Source organism: Microcaecilia unicolor, chromosome 9, assembly GCF_901765095.1.
Source record: "Microcaecilia unicolor chromosome 9, aMicUni1.1, whole genome shotgun sequence".
Lineage (NCBI taxonomy): Eukaryota > Metazoa > Chordata > Amphibia > Gymnophiona > Siphonopidae > Microcaecilia > Microcaecilia unicolor.
This window is the reverse complement of record NC_044039.1, coordinates 87,331,535-87,344,413: the sequence shown is the minus strand read 5'-3', so window position 1 is coordinate 87,344,413 and position 12,879 is coordinate 87,331,535. Positions and strand designations below refer to the sequence as shown.

Sequence of the window (12,879 nt, the reverse complement as noted above, 5' to 3'; positions counted from 1 at the left end):
AATGCATGAACCTAATCAGATCCCAATCCAAATAACAATTTATACTGTCCCAAATAGTTGTTCCCAGTGGTTCTGTGGAAGAGAGTTCTCTTTGAGGCCCTTTCACTAAAGCTTAACGCTCACTAAAGGACCTTTGGTGTATGCTCTCTCTCCAATGCTCAGAAGCAAATGTGGACACTAGAGGCCCTTAGAGCCAGACTAGCACCCGCATTTGCTGGCATAAATGCTTAAAGGGCTCCAGTGCAGGGGACAGTGAGCATGGCAGAGATTAGCACAAGTAGCATGCTAATCTCATTTAAATTAGGTAATTCTCTATTCAGCACAAAATTCAAAGAAGAGCGCCCTGAACAAGGGTGCTCATACCGCCAAGAACCTTATGCCAGCTCAGTGTTAGGTAACCTAGCAAGCAATGAAGCAGCCCGGCAAGCTAACCCAGGGAGAAGAAACAGGGGTATTGGATTAATGTGTTTGGTTCTAGGTCAGTTCACAACTGGACAGTTCCTAGGCACCAATTCCCATCTGGACAATTCCCACTGAACCAATTCCCACCCATAACCAAAAAACAAAACAAAACACACAAGGTAAGTAATCTCCCTTCCTCTTCTCTTCCACATTATTTTTATTTTATTTTTTTTTTTGGGGGGGGGGGGAAGTACCCTCTCACCCCCCCTCCCACAACATCATCTTTCACACATCTCTTTCCCCTTCCAGACATGCAATTCATGTGTTGAATGAAGGCAATGCACCCCCACACCCCCCAAACTACTTAATTCATGTTTAATCCATGATCTAAATGTCATACATAAGTAAATAAAATAGACAAATACAAACTGCTGTTTATGTGGGGGGGGGGGGGGGGGGGGAGGATGCCCCCATATACCCCCAAACTAGGTTTGAACCTAACTCAGTCCCTCAAAATGATGCACAGATTAAGATTTAAAACAAATTACTACTCTACCTGTGACCCCCACACCCCCCAAACTAGGTTTCAACCTAATTCATGTTTAATCTCATTTCATGTCCTCTCGTTCTACCACCTTCGCACCTCCGGAAAAGGTTCGTTTGCGGATTTACACTTTTCAAATATTTGAACGTCTGTATCATATCACCCCTGTTTCTCCTTTCTTCCAGAGTATACATGTTCAGGTCATCAAGTCTCTGCTCATACGTCTTGTAACGCAAATCCCTTACCATTCTCGTAGCTTTTCTTTGCACCGCTTCAATTCTTTTTACATCCTTAACAAGGTACGGCCTCCAAAACTGAACACAATACTCTAGGTGGGGCCTCACCAACGACTTATACAGGGGCATCAACACCTCCTTTCTTCTGCTGGTAACACCTCTCTCTATACAGCCTAACAACCTTCTAGCTACGGCCACCGCCTTGTCACACTGTTTCGTCGCCTTCAGATCCTCAGATATTATCACCCCAAGATCCCTCTCCCCGTCCGTACCTATCAGATTCTCCCCGCCTAACACATACGTCTCCCGAGGATTTCTATTCCCTAAGTGCATCACTTTGCATTTCTTCACATTGAATTTTAATTGCCAAACCTTAGACCATATAGCTTCCTCAGATCCTTTTTCATGTTTTCCACTCCCTCCCGGGTGTCCACTCTGTTACAGATCTTAGTATCATCCGCAAATAGGCAAACTTTACCTTCTAACCCTTTGGCAATGTCACTCACAAATATATTGAACAGAATCGGTCCCAGCACCGATCATACACCAGTAGAAAAATATGCTCACGAACCATCTCCAGTCCATCATTATCAGCAAGAGGGGGCAAGGCACAAATCAAAGAAATAAATAATAGAGACAACAAAAAGCACATATCTTCAAAAATTACGGGGTATATATACCAGAAGCTAAGAAAGTGGAGGAGGAGTTGCCATCATCCGACTATTCAATAACATATCTAAGGTGTCCTTTTACTAAGGTGTGCTAACAGATTTAGAATGCGCTAATTATCACACGCTAAATAAGAGGCCCATTATATTCCCATGGATGTTTTATCATTTAGTAGACGATCAATTTGTTATAGTTTATTAAAATTTGCTGTACCAGTAAGACTAACTCGCAGATTGCAGTGGTGTACAAAATCAAAAAAAGCATAGAAAAGGAAAATAACTACAATATATTGCTAGGAAAGGAATTCATACACACACCATGCTCAAAGAGTAAAAATAAGGTAGAGCAGAAAGAGGGGAATAGTATATAGGCTGGAGAGGAGGGGGAGAGATTTGAGAAAATAGATAGCAGCATACAGGAGACAGCGGTGGACAGCTCAGTGGCTACTCCCCAGTGGTATAATAACCAGATGGCAATATTCTTTAAGGTTTGCCGATGTTTGATGTTAGCCTGGGTGTAGCCAAGGTAAACTATATTACAATAGTCTAACCAGGTAGTGAGTAGTGAGAGAATTAACGAATGAAAGATATCAGGGCTAAAGTAGCTGACGGAGGATAAAAAAACCAGTTTTGCAAACACTGGAGATTTGAGGGACAAATGAAAGATGTGAGTCAAGGATAACCCCTAAGTAGCAGAATGATGAACTTAAGAAATCCAGAGGTGAAGCTGGCGCACAAAGGCCTCCAGAAAACCAGCACACTATGGTTTTCTCCTTATTTAGTACCAATTTGTGTACAACAAGTCAGTCAGAAATGAGCTGTAAGTAATCTTTGAAAGGGCCATGTGAAGGATTACAATCAATGGTAGGAAACAGTAGCAAAACAGCATCCAAATAAAAGTGAAATGACACACCAGTGGACTGAAATAAAGTGGCATGCAGACTAAGGAATAAGTTGAAAAGGAGAGGCAATAAGACAGAACCTTAAGGGACTTCACATTTCAATGCTTGCGGAGAGGCTCGAGATGAGACAGTAACAGTAGTATAGTATCGATTGGAGAGAAAAGAGGAAAACCATGAAAGCACACACCCCAAAAGACCAAGTTAAGAAATGTGAGACAGCAGAAGACAGTGGTCCACAAGATCAAAAGAAGCAGAGAGATTAAGAGAGACAGCCAAGACAAGATTGTGCCTATCCCAGGGAGTGTAGATTTTACTGAAAACTGCACTGATAACAGTTTCTGTGATGAAATGAGCCCTGAAACCGGGTTGCTTGGGGTGGAGGGTGAGTGATTTTTCAATAAATGAAAACAATTGTACAAAAATTATTTTTTCTACAACCTTGGAAAGAAAGCAGAGATGGAAAATGGACAACAATGAGCGGGGAGTTGTGGATCAAACATAGGCTTCTTAAGGATAGGACTGACTATGGCAGACTTCCAACTTTGCGACCTGCCCGGAGGAAAAACTGTTATTGGTCACATGCGAGATATAAGGTAAAACATGTAATTCTGGGATTTTTAGCCGGGGGGGGGGGGGGGGGGGGCGGGGAAGGGTCCATCTCACAAAAAAATGGATCTGGTACCAGTGAGGGCCACCGAGAGGGAGTACAGGGACTGCAGTTGGAATGTAGACCAGGGATCAGTGCTACGGTAGAGAAAGAAGATGATGCTGTAGTGGGGGGGGGGGTTTGAGATGTAACAATTTGTAATCTGGTAGATAAATTTCCAGTATGATTGAGTCATCATGTGGTTTTAGCCATGTTTCAGTAATAAATACAAGACCTGGTTTGTTGGTCGCCTATACAAATCAGAGATAACTGAAGACTTATTACAAACTGATTCAGCATTAATATAGAAAGGGATGAATTTGGTGAAGTGGTCTGAACTATTTTCATTTTAACTAAAGTTCTATTTGAGCATAAGATCTGTATCTGAGTTTCTCTCTCTTAATTCTTGGTTCATGTCCCTGTATTAATTCTATTGCTTTAGGCAGTGTTACTGAACAATCAACTACTTGATTTGGAACATGATGTTGGGATTTCTTGCCCAAATGTGAAAATAGTTATTGGAATCTATGAGAGAATCTATAATAAGTTTAAAGAACTACCAAATTTAAAACACCAGTTCACTAAGAGGCACAAAATAAATGTTTTTAAAATTGAAAAAAAAATACTTAGTTTATTACCAACTTGACAAACCACCCTTCACAGGATATCAGAGTGATTTACATTAACTAGAAAGAAAGGAAAGTAACTCCATCAAAATTGAGAACAGAGACAGTGACAGAACAATTGCTCCAGGACCGAGGGCTGGGCGTCAACACATTGTGGCCAGGGAAGGGAAGGCCAAGGTGGAGAGATGGATTATCAGGAGCGTCCAAAAGCAGGGGTAGAACTGCTCAGTGCGGAGATCAGGTGGGAGGGCATTCCAAAGGAAGGGGGCTAGAAAGAAAAAAGCCGAACGCTGGGTGGACTCAAAATGGGAGGAGCGGGTGGGAGGGATGGAGAGGGAGACAGAAAGTAAGGGAAGAGCGGAAGGCTTGGGTCAGGGTGTAGAGAGAAACTAAGGCAGACAGGTAAAAGGGCCAACCTGTGTATAGTGTCTTATGAACTAGGGTAAGGAGCTTAAACTGTATGCGAAACGGGACAGGTAACCAGTGGTGATGAGCTAGTAGAGGTGAAACATGATCAAACTTGCGTGCATGAGCGAGCAACTGTATTTGGCACAGTATGGAGCCACTTAGGGGCAACCTGAGGAAGACCAGAACAAACATTATAGTAGTCAAGGCACAAGAGGACGAAAGAGCACAGTAGAGTAGCACAAGAGGCGCCGTCTTAAATAAGGGCAAAGTGAGCGGATGAACTGAAGTGAGCTAAAGGAGGCCTTTATAGTAGAAGAGATGTGGGAACTAAAGGACAACTGAGAGTTGGGGGTCACACCAAGATATTTCAGGGTCTGTACCAGCTGAATCGGGGCACTGTGCAAAGAGGGGGGTAAGTGAGGGGGCAGGAGCATGACCAGAAACCCAAAGATCAACGGTTTTTGAAGGGTTCAGAACCAGTAAATTATGAACAATAAAAATTAATGCATCTGAAAGACTAATTACAAATTTTAAGAACAAACTATGGTTTCCACTAAAAATCACCAGTCATAACATTGACCTTAATTTAAATGCTAACATCTAATTAAGTTAATAAATGCTTACTATGTGTCTGAGAATATCCCCCCCCTCCCCAAATTTGCGGCTCCCCAAGGGGCTCTCGCCGAAGACAGCCGGCGCCCTATCAAGCAGTTAAGGATCGGGTTAGTGATGTCAGCAGTAGGTGCCCATCCTTCCTTGGCAGATCCACCCCAGGAAACTGCAGCAATCTTCCAGCCCAGCAACAAAAATAGCAGCAAGCTTGGGAGGTGGCAGGTTAAAAAAAAAAAAAAAAGAATGAAGACGAAAGAGTTCTTAAAGCATCTTCTACTTGCCCAGCTGGGACACACTTAATACCCAACCTGTACTTCCTAGACTCCATAAAACATGGCCAGCACATGCCCCCTTGGATGAATGACCATGGTTTGCCCTCCAGTAGTTGCTGAGGCTCAGACTCTCCCAAGTCTGTATTTCTCCAGGTCTTCCCCAAAGAGGAGAGTTCCCCTAGAAGGAAGCCTGCTTAGATGAATCTTGGAAGCAAGATGAGCCGACCACAGCTGAAGCCACACTCCTTCTGACCTGTGAATAACGTCATAGAAGGCATCGACCAAAAACTGAGTCCCTGATTCTCAACACAGGAGGGGTCTCCTTAGATTGCTATCTTAAGATCATTGAAGCTATGAAGGTCTGCTTTAACTGCACCTCCACCTTCCTTTGAATCACAGAAAGCCATACTGCTCTCTACCGGGTTATCGGTATCTACTCTACAGACTTGCAACAGCAATACCTTGTCTTTCTTGGGGAAGGGATGGAGCTTCCCAGAATCTTGGTGCCCTTGAGATCTTCCTCTGGTACCTCTCAAGCAGCCAGGATCATCCACCAGATGAGACAGGCTCCATTTGTCCTGCCTTTCTGTATAGAAATTTTCTGCCATCAGCACTTCTCATTCAGCCACAAGATGAGTAAATTTCCAGCTCTTTCTTACAAAATCTACATGTGTTGGTGTACAAGTTTTTCTATGCTCACTGTGAACCATCTTGCCCGTAACCCACTGCACTGAGCTACAACTATCAATCTCCTTAGGTATCACTTCACCTCCTCTTAACCACTCGTGTATCCAGGCTTGATCCACTTATGGTTCCTGGAAAAGTACTTTCTATTTCCCACTGTATTTGTCACTTGTCTTTCCTTGTCTGCTGATCAACTTTTTAAAAAAGCTTTTTCTCCTGCTTTACATATTCTGCTGGTTCCATCCCTGTCCTTATAGATAGATTCTCATTCAAGTGCTAGGAAATATGAGCATATTATTCAAACATGGGCTTAAGCATGTCACTGGAGCATGCATCTTGAGGAAGTGAGCTGCTGCCACCCCTTGAGGTAGAAGTGTTATTGAGCCCCATCTTGCAAGAATCTCCACCCCCTCCCGTGGCCATCAATGAGGAGGTGAGCTGCTGCCACTCCCTGAGGCAGAAATGTTATTGAGCCCCATCTTGCAAGAATCTCCCCCCCTCCTGTGGTCATCGAGCCTAAAACAAACAGCAATCCCAATAGTGGGTGCACTGCCTACAACAACAGGAGTCAGCGTGGGTTTGGATCCTGTGAGAGAACAGGTAGAGTCTGAAGAAGGAACGGATGGTCCTCCCTCCCCGGAAAGAACAGTATATGGGACTAATTTTTCCTTTCAACAAACTGGACCAGAAGTGTTTATGCAGAATCCCTAAATTATTAACTTAGAGGTCATTTGGAAATTATTGGCTACTACTTTGGCATAAATAATGCCAAAAAGTAATTAATCTCACCCTGACAAGGCACAGGAAAAAAACTTTAAAACTGCAATTGATACTGTAGAAAAATGAACTATCACTGGAGTAAAATCAGGATATTTTGGGTTCCTTGATTAAAAAGAACCTGCTAAAAGATGAGTCATTGAAAAATTATTCCACCTTGAAACATGTTTAAAAAGCAATTCATATATATATTTCATATATATATTAAAAATACTGGAGAAAGTATGTCCTATGATCTCTAATTAACCCCGTTAAGAAGGCTGAAACGTCTGGCGACACTGACTTGCAGCTATTAACATTGGACACTTTAGATCTTACTCAAGAGGAAAGAGATGTTTACTTAAGCATCCTGGTGTTCTGCAACTCTGAGAACTTTCCCCCAAAGAGATCAAGGTGCAACAGAAGGTGAGCTTATACTGCTCATTGATTTACCACGGAAATCAGCAACCTGCGGTTTCTCAGTTGCTGAATCCCATGGTAAAATAACCCTGCTTGCAAGCCACCCCACAAACAGCGTTATTCTAGCAGACCAGAGCATTGGGCCACCAACACATGACACAAGGCTCCTGGTCATAAATTCCAGCCCCACTCCCAAATCTAACCCCCCCATCCATCCTCCCCTGAAGGAGCACGCTTCCAGAAGTAGACCTCCTGATTCAGCCCCCACCCTTCCCAATCAAGGTCCCCCCCAACACATCAACCCAGCTCTTCAATCACACCCCCCCTGATCATGCCCCCACGAGCATACTCCCACCCACACTGCTCAAATTCCCCCACTCCTCTGATCAAGCAAACCTCTCATGAAGCAAATAACTAAAGGCTATCCAGAGATAGGTTTACCTTCTACACATTGATGATAAGAACTAATTGCACTGAGGTGAACCCTTACGGAGTTGGTTTCCACACCAGACTCCGATAAGTGTAGAAGGTATTCAAGCAGGGTCTGTGTGGTACAAGAAAGGGGATCTATGGCCTTGCTGTCACATCAGACAGCAAACCTCCTCCATTTATCTTAGTGGAATCTTTCCTGGAAGCAAGCAAGACCTGGCAGACACCCTCCAAAAGACCCAAGAAAGTGAATTCTAAGCTCTCAACATCCAGGCCATGAGAGCCAGAGACTGGAGGTTGGGATGTAGAAGTGACCCCTTGTTCTGAGTGATGAGGGTCGGAAAACACTCCAATCTCCACGGTTCTTTGGAAGACAACTCCAGAAAAAGAGGGAACCAAATCTGGCACGGCCAATAAGGCGCAAACAGGATCATGGTTTCACGGTCTTGCTTGTTTCAGCAAAGTCTTCCCCACCAGAGGTAAGGGAGGATAAACATACAGAAGGCCTGTTCCCCAATGTAGGAGAAAGGCATCTGATGCTAGTATGTCCTGAGATTGAAGTCTGGAACAGAACTGAGGGACCTCGTGGTTTAGTTAAGTGGCAAAGACATCCACCGAGGGGGTGCCCCATGCTCAGAAGATCTCACAGGCCACGCCTATATTTAGCGACTACTCGTAAGGTTGCATTACCCTGCTCAGCCTGTCAGCCAGATTGTTGTTTACGCCTGCCAGATAAGTGGCTTAGAGAAACATGCCGTGACGGCAAGCCCAAAGCCACATCTGGATGGCTTCCTGACACAGAGGGCGAGATCCGGTGCCCCCCTGCTTGTTGGTGTAATACATCGCAACCTGATTGTCTGTTTGTCTGAATAGCTACATATGTAAACGCCCTTGATCTGTGCTTCAGTAGAAGGTGGTATATCAAAAACTGACTTAGAACTAAGATAATTTGGTTGGCCAGTCGATCTCTGAAAGCATTTAGAGCGTTCCAGATCGCTTGGACTCCAGGAGGTTCATTTGAAGATCTGTCTCCTGAAGTACCAGGCTCCCTGACTGTGAAGCCCATCTACATGAACCCCCCACTACAGGAGAGATGAATTTGTTGTCAGCACCTTTTGTGGCTGAGAAAGTTGGAATGGGCGTCCCATGGTCAAATTGGATCCAATTGTCCACCACTGAAGAGAATGTGCAAAGTCGGCAGACACCTGGATGACATCTTCTAGGTTCCCCGTGGCTTGATGTCACTGAGAAGCTAGGGTCCATTGAGCAGATTTCACGTGCAGACGTGCCATGGGCGTAACATGAACTGTGAAGGCCATGTGCCCCAAGAGTCTCAACATTTGCTGAGCTGTAACATGCTGAGACGCTCAAACCTTGGACACCAGGGACAGAAGGTTGTATGCCTGGGTCTCGGGAAGATAGGCTCAAACCGTTCTCGTGTTGAGCAATGCTCCAATGAAATCCAATTTCTAAACCAGAGTTAGATGGGATTTGGGGTAATTTATTACAAACCCTAGTAGTTCCAGCACCTGAATAGTCATCCGCATGGACTCCCAAGCACTGTCCTCCAAGGTGCTCTTCACCAGCCAATCATCGAGATAAGGGAAAACATGCACTCCCAGCCTGCTTAGTGACACTGCAACTACCGCTAGGCACTTTGTGAACGCTCTAGCAGCAGACACTAGGCCAAAGGGCAGCACACGGTACTGGATGTGCTGCATTCCCAGTCGAAAACGAAGATACTTCCTGTGAGCTGGAAGTATCGGGATATGAATGTAAGCATCCTTCAAGTCCAGAGAGAACAGCCAATCGTCTTCCTGAATCATGCGAAGAAGGGTGCCCAGGGAAACCATCCTGAACGTTTCTCGGACCAGGAATTTGTTCAGGGCCCTTAGGTCTAGGATGGGACACATCCCCTCTGTTTATTTCTGCACAAGGAAGTACCTGGAATAGAATCTCAGCCCTCCTTCCCCTGGTGGAAGGGGTTCAACCGCATGGGCCTTCAAAAGAGCAGAGAGTTCCTCTGCAAATACATGCTTGTGCGGAGAGCTATATGAATGAGCTCTCAGGGGGCAATTTGGAGCTTTGAATTCCAGATTGAGGGTGTATCCTAACCAGACTATTTGAAGAACCCATCGGTCAGAGGTTATGAGAGGCCACCTTTGGTGAAAAAAACATTAACCTCCCTCCAACCAGCAAGTCATCCGGCATTGACACTTTTATTGCGGCTATGCTGGAGCCAGTCAAAAGCCCGTCCCTTGCTTTTGCTGGGGAGAAGCAGGGGCCTTAGGCGCACACTGTTGATGAGAACAAGCGCGCTGGGGCTGAGCCTGAGTAGGCTGGTGAGAAGCCAGAGTGTACCTACGCCTAGAATAGGAATAGAGAGCACTCCGCGACCCACCAAAATGCCTCCTAGTTGAGGAGGTGGTAGCAGAAGGTGCCCGGTGGAAGAGAGAAGCTATACCATCTGTGTGCTTCTTGATCTGGTTAACTAGATCCTCCACCTTCTCTCTGAAAACACATCCGCAATCCTCTGCTGGACCGAATGGTCCAGGTCAGAAATACGCAGCCATGACAGTCTGCACATTACTATACCTTGAGCAGAGACCCTGGATGCTACATCAAAAGTGTCATAAGTGCCCAGCTGGCAAAAAGGTTGGGCCTGCTCCGGAGGGAGGGCATCGACCAAACTAGACAGCTGCCGCACCGAGTTCTGCATGTGGATGCTCGTGAAGAGCTGGTATGACTGTATATGGGCTACGAGCATGGCATCCAGATACATCTTCCTCCCAAAAGAGTCCAAGGTCCTAGCTTCTCTGCCTGGGGGCACCACAGCATAGTCCCTAGAACTCTTGGCTCTCTTGAGTTGTGGGGTAACTGAGACCTCATCAAAACAGGCTCCCCGTGGATCCAATACTGAGAATCTGTCTTCTTTGGGACAATGGGGACAGACAGAGGGGATGCCCAGTTTCACATAAGGCCTTCTTTGAGTACCTTATGCAAAGGAGCTGTCACTGCCTCTCTAGGTGGAGAGGTGTAGTCCAGGACCTCGAGCATCTCAGCCCTGGGCTCATCCTCCACGTCTACGGGGAATGGAATGGCCTGAGCCATTTCCCGCACAAAAGATGAGTAGGAGAGGCTCTCAGGAAGAGACAGTCTCCTTTCAGGTGAAGGTTCAGAGGAAATCCCAAAGGACTCACCTGAGTAGTACCTGGGATCTTCCTATGATTCCCATGAGCGTTCCTCCTTGGTTTCGGAGAGCACTTCCCTTAGTGGATGGCAGCCAATACCGGAGCCGCAAGTGGCGCTGACCTCGGAGACCACACTGCTGGTGAAGGCTCAGACCCAGCTGCAGCAGATGGCAAGGCAGGTGCAAGCATCCCCGACGTCAATGCAGTGTGGCACAGCAGTCCTTCCAGAAGCTCTGGAAGCAAGGTCCGAATCCGCTCGTCAAGAGCCACCATCAGAAAAGGCTGTGGGCCCAGTGGAGCAGTCGGTGGCAGAGTTGCCTGGGGCTCGGGAGCAGGAACTGGACTGCTGGGAGACCTACGCATCGGCACCTCTTGAATGAAGGGGGAGCAGTCCTCCCAGCGTCGACGCTTCTTGGGTGGCAATGCTCCCAGCGCCATGCATCAATGGAGAATGGTGTCGGTGCTTCTTAGCCTTCGCTCAATGCACCTTACAGAGGCTCCTCGGTGCAGATGACGATGTCAAATCCCCACGTCTCCTTGGGGTCGGGTCCGACGATGGACGGCCCTGGGGGGCCTGCATAGCAGGAGGCCTCAAGACATGAGGAGACCCACTCAAGGTCTCACGCCTCCCAGCGTGGTGTTGTCTCTCAGCAGCCATGCCTACCTCCACTCCCGACGTCGGTGCCTCCCTCGATATCGACATTGTCAACCTTGATGTTGATGCCGACGTTGAAGGACCGGACCAAGCCCCTAAAAGTTTTTCTCATTGGGCTTCTCGAGCCAGTTGAGTCCTTTTCTTCATACAAAGACAAAGGACATAACGAGCTGGGCTGTGGTTGGGCCCAAGGCACTGGATATACCACAAATGGGTATCTGTGCCTGAGATAGTCCGGTTACACCGAGAACAGCGTCTGAAGCCACTGGGAGTCTTCGATGACATGGAAGGGAAGACTTCCCTAGCCAAATCAAAAAACACGATTGTGCTGAAATAATACAGCACAAAAAGAAGATCCAGCACAGCAGGCCTAAGGATGGCTGCAACTAAAAATAAAAGGAAACTTGACACAGGTCAAATATAAACTAAGAAAAGAAAAATAGAGACTAAATGCCGCAAAAAACAAGGCACTGAAGGCTCTCCTGGGTAAAGAAGCGGAGCCAGAAAACTGCCGCTCCTCAAGCAGAAAAGAAGTAACTGAGGAGCGCAGCCGAGCAGTGGGCGGGAAGGCACTCGGCTCATGCGCTGTCAGATGTGCGGAGTGCTCAGAAGGCTCTAGCAACCTTTTTTCCTATTTCATATGCCGGTTCCTGGACCAACGCGGATCGTCAACTCATTTGTGAGGATTTTTCAGCCTGCTTGTCCTCGGAGAAAGGAAATATATCTAGTGGACCCAATGCCAATGTTAGGGCGTGGGAAACAGGGCAATTGCCCTCATGCCCTAGGTCTCCAAGTCTGCCTCAAGCTCAAGGAATCATAGCCTGCAGGCAGGCTTTGCACCCCCCTTCCCAGTCTCTGCCCTAGGCTCCTAAATGTATAAAACCAGCTCTGAATGTAAATTTCCTCGAATTTCTAATTACATGAACTAATTCCAATTCCCTTTCATGATTTGGGACATTTAATTATTATTTTCATTGCTTATATAATTGATACAGAGATTGGTATTATAATGTGTTTTTTTTAACTCGTCCCATGATTTCTTGTTCAAGAGATTCCATTTAGATTCATTTTAATTGAAGAGACTTGCCTCTTATGAATTTATACCTTAAAGGAATTTAAATGTATGTATCATAGCTTCCCTATCCTGCTTGTCTTCCAAAGTACACATAATGAGATCTTTAAGTCTGTCTTCACATACTTTATGATGTAAATCAGAGACCATTGTAGGGGAGGACAAGTTCGGGGGTGAGTATGTTGGGGGATATGCCCTGAAGGATACAGTGTGTAGGCTGAAGAGAAAGTTTTAGTAGCACAAGTCATTCCAAGTGTGCCTGAGCAGGGCTGGCCACATCAATGAATTGTAACTGTTCCTTACTCAAGTAATCAGCCACTCTATCTGGCAACAGTTTTGGTTTTCACACTGAAGTT

The 12,879-nt window shown here is 45.9% G+C and overlaps 1 protein-coding gene across 2 annotated transcripts in view; it reads right to left on the bottom strand.

The window, feature by feature from the left end:
• ARHGAP11A (Rho GTPase activating protein 11A) overlaps positions 1-12,879 on the bottom strand; it is a 151,647-nt gene that overhangs the window by 37,831 nt on the left and 100,937 nt on the right. The window lies entirely within an intron of this gene.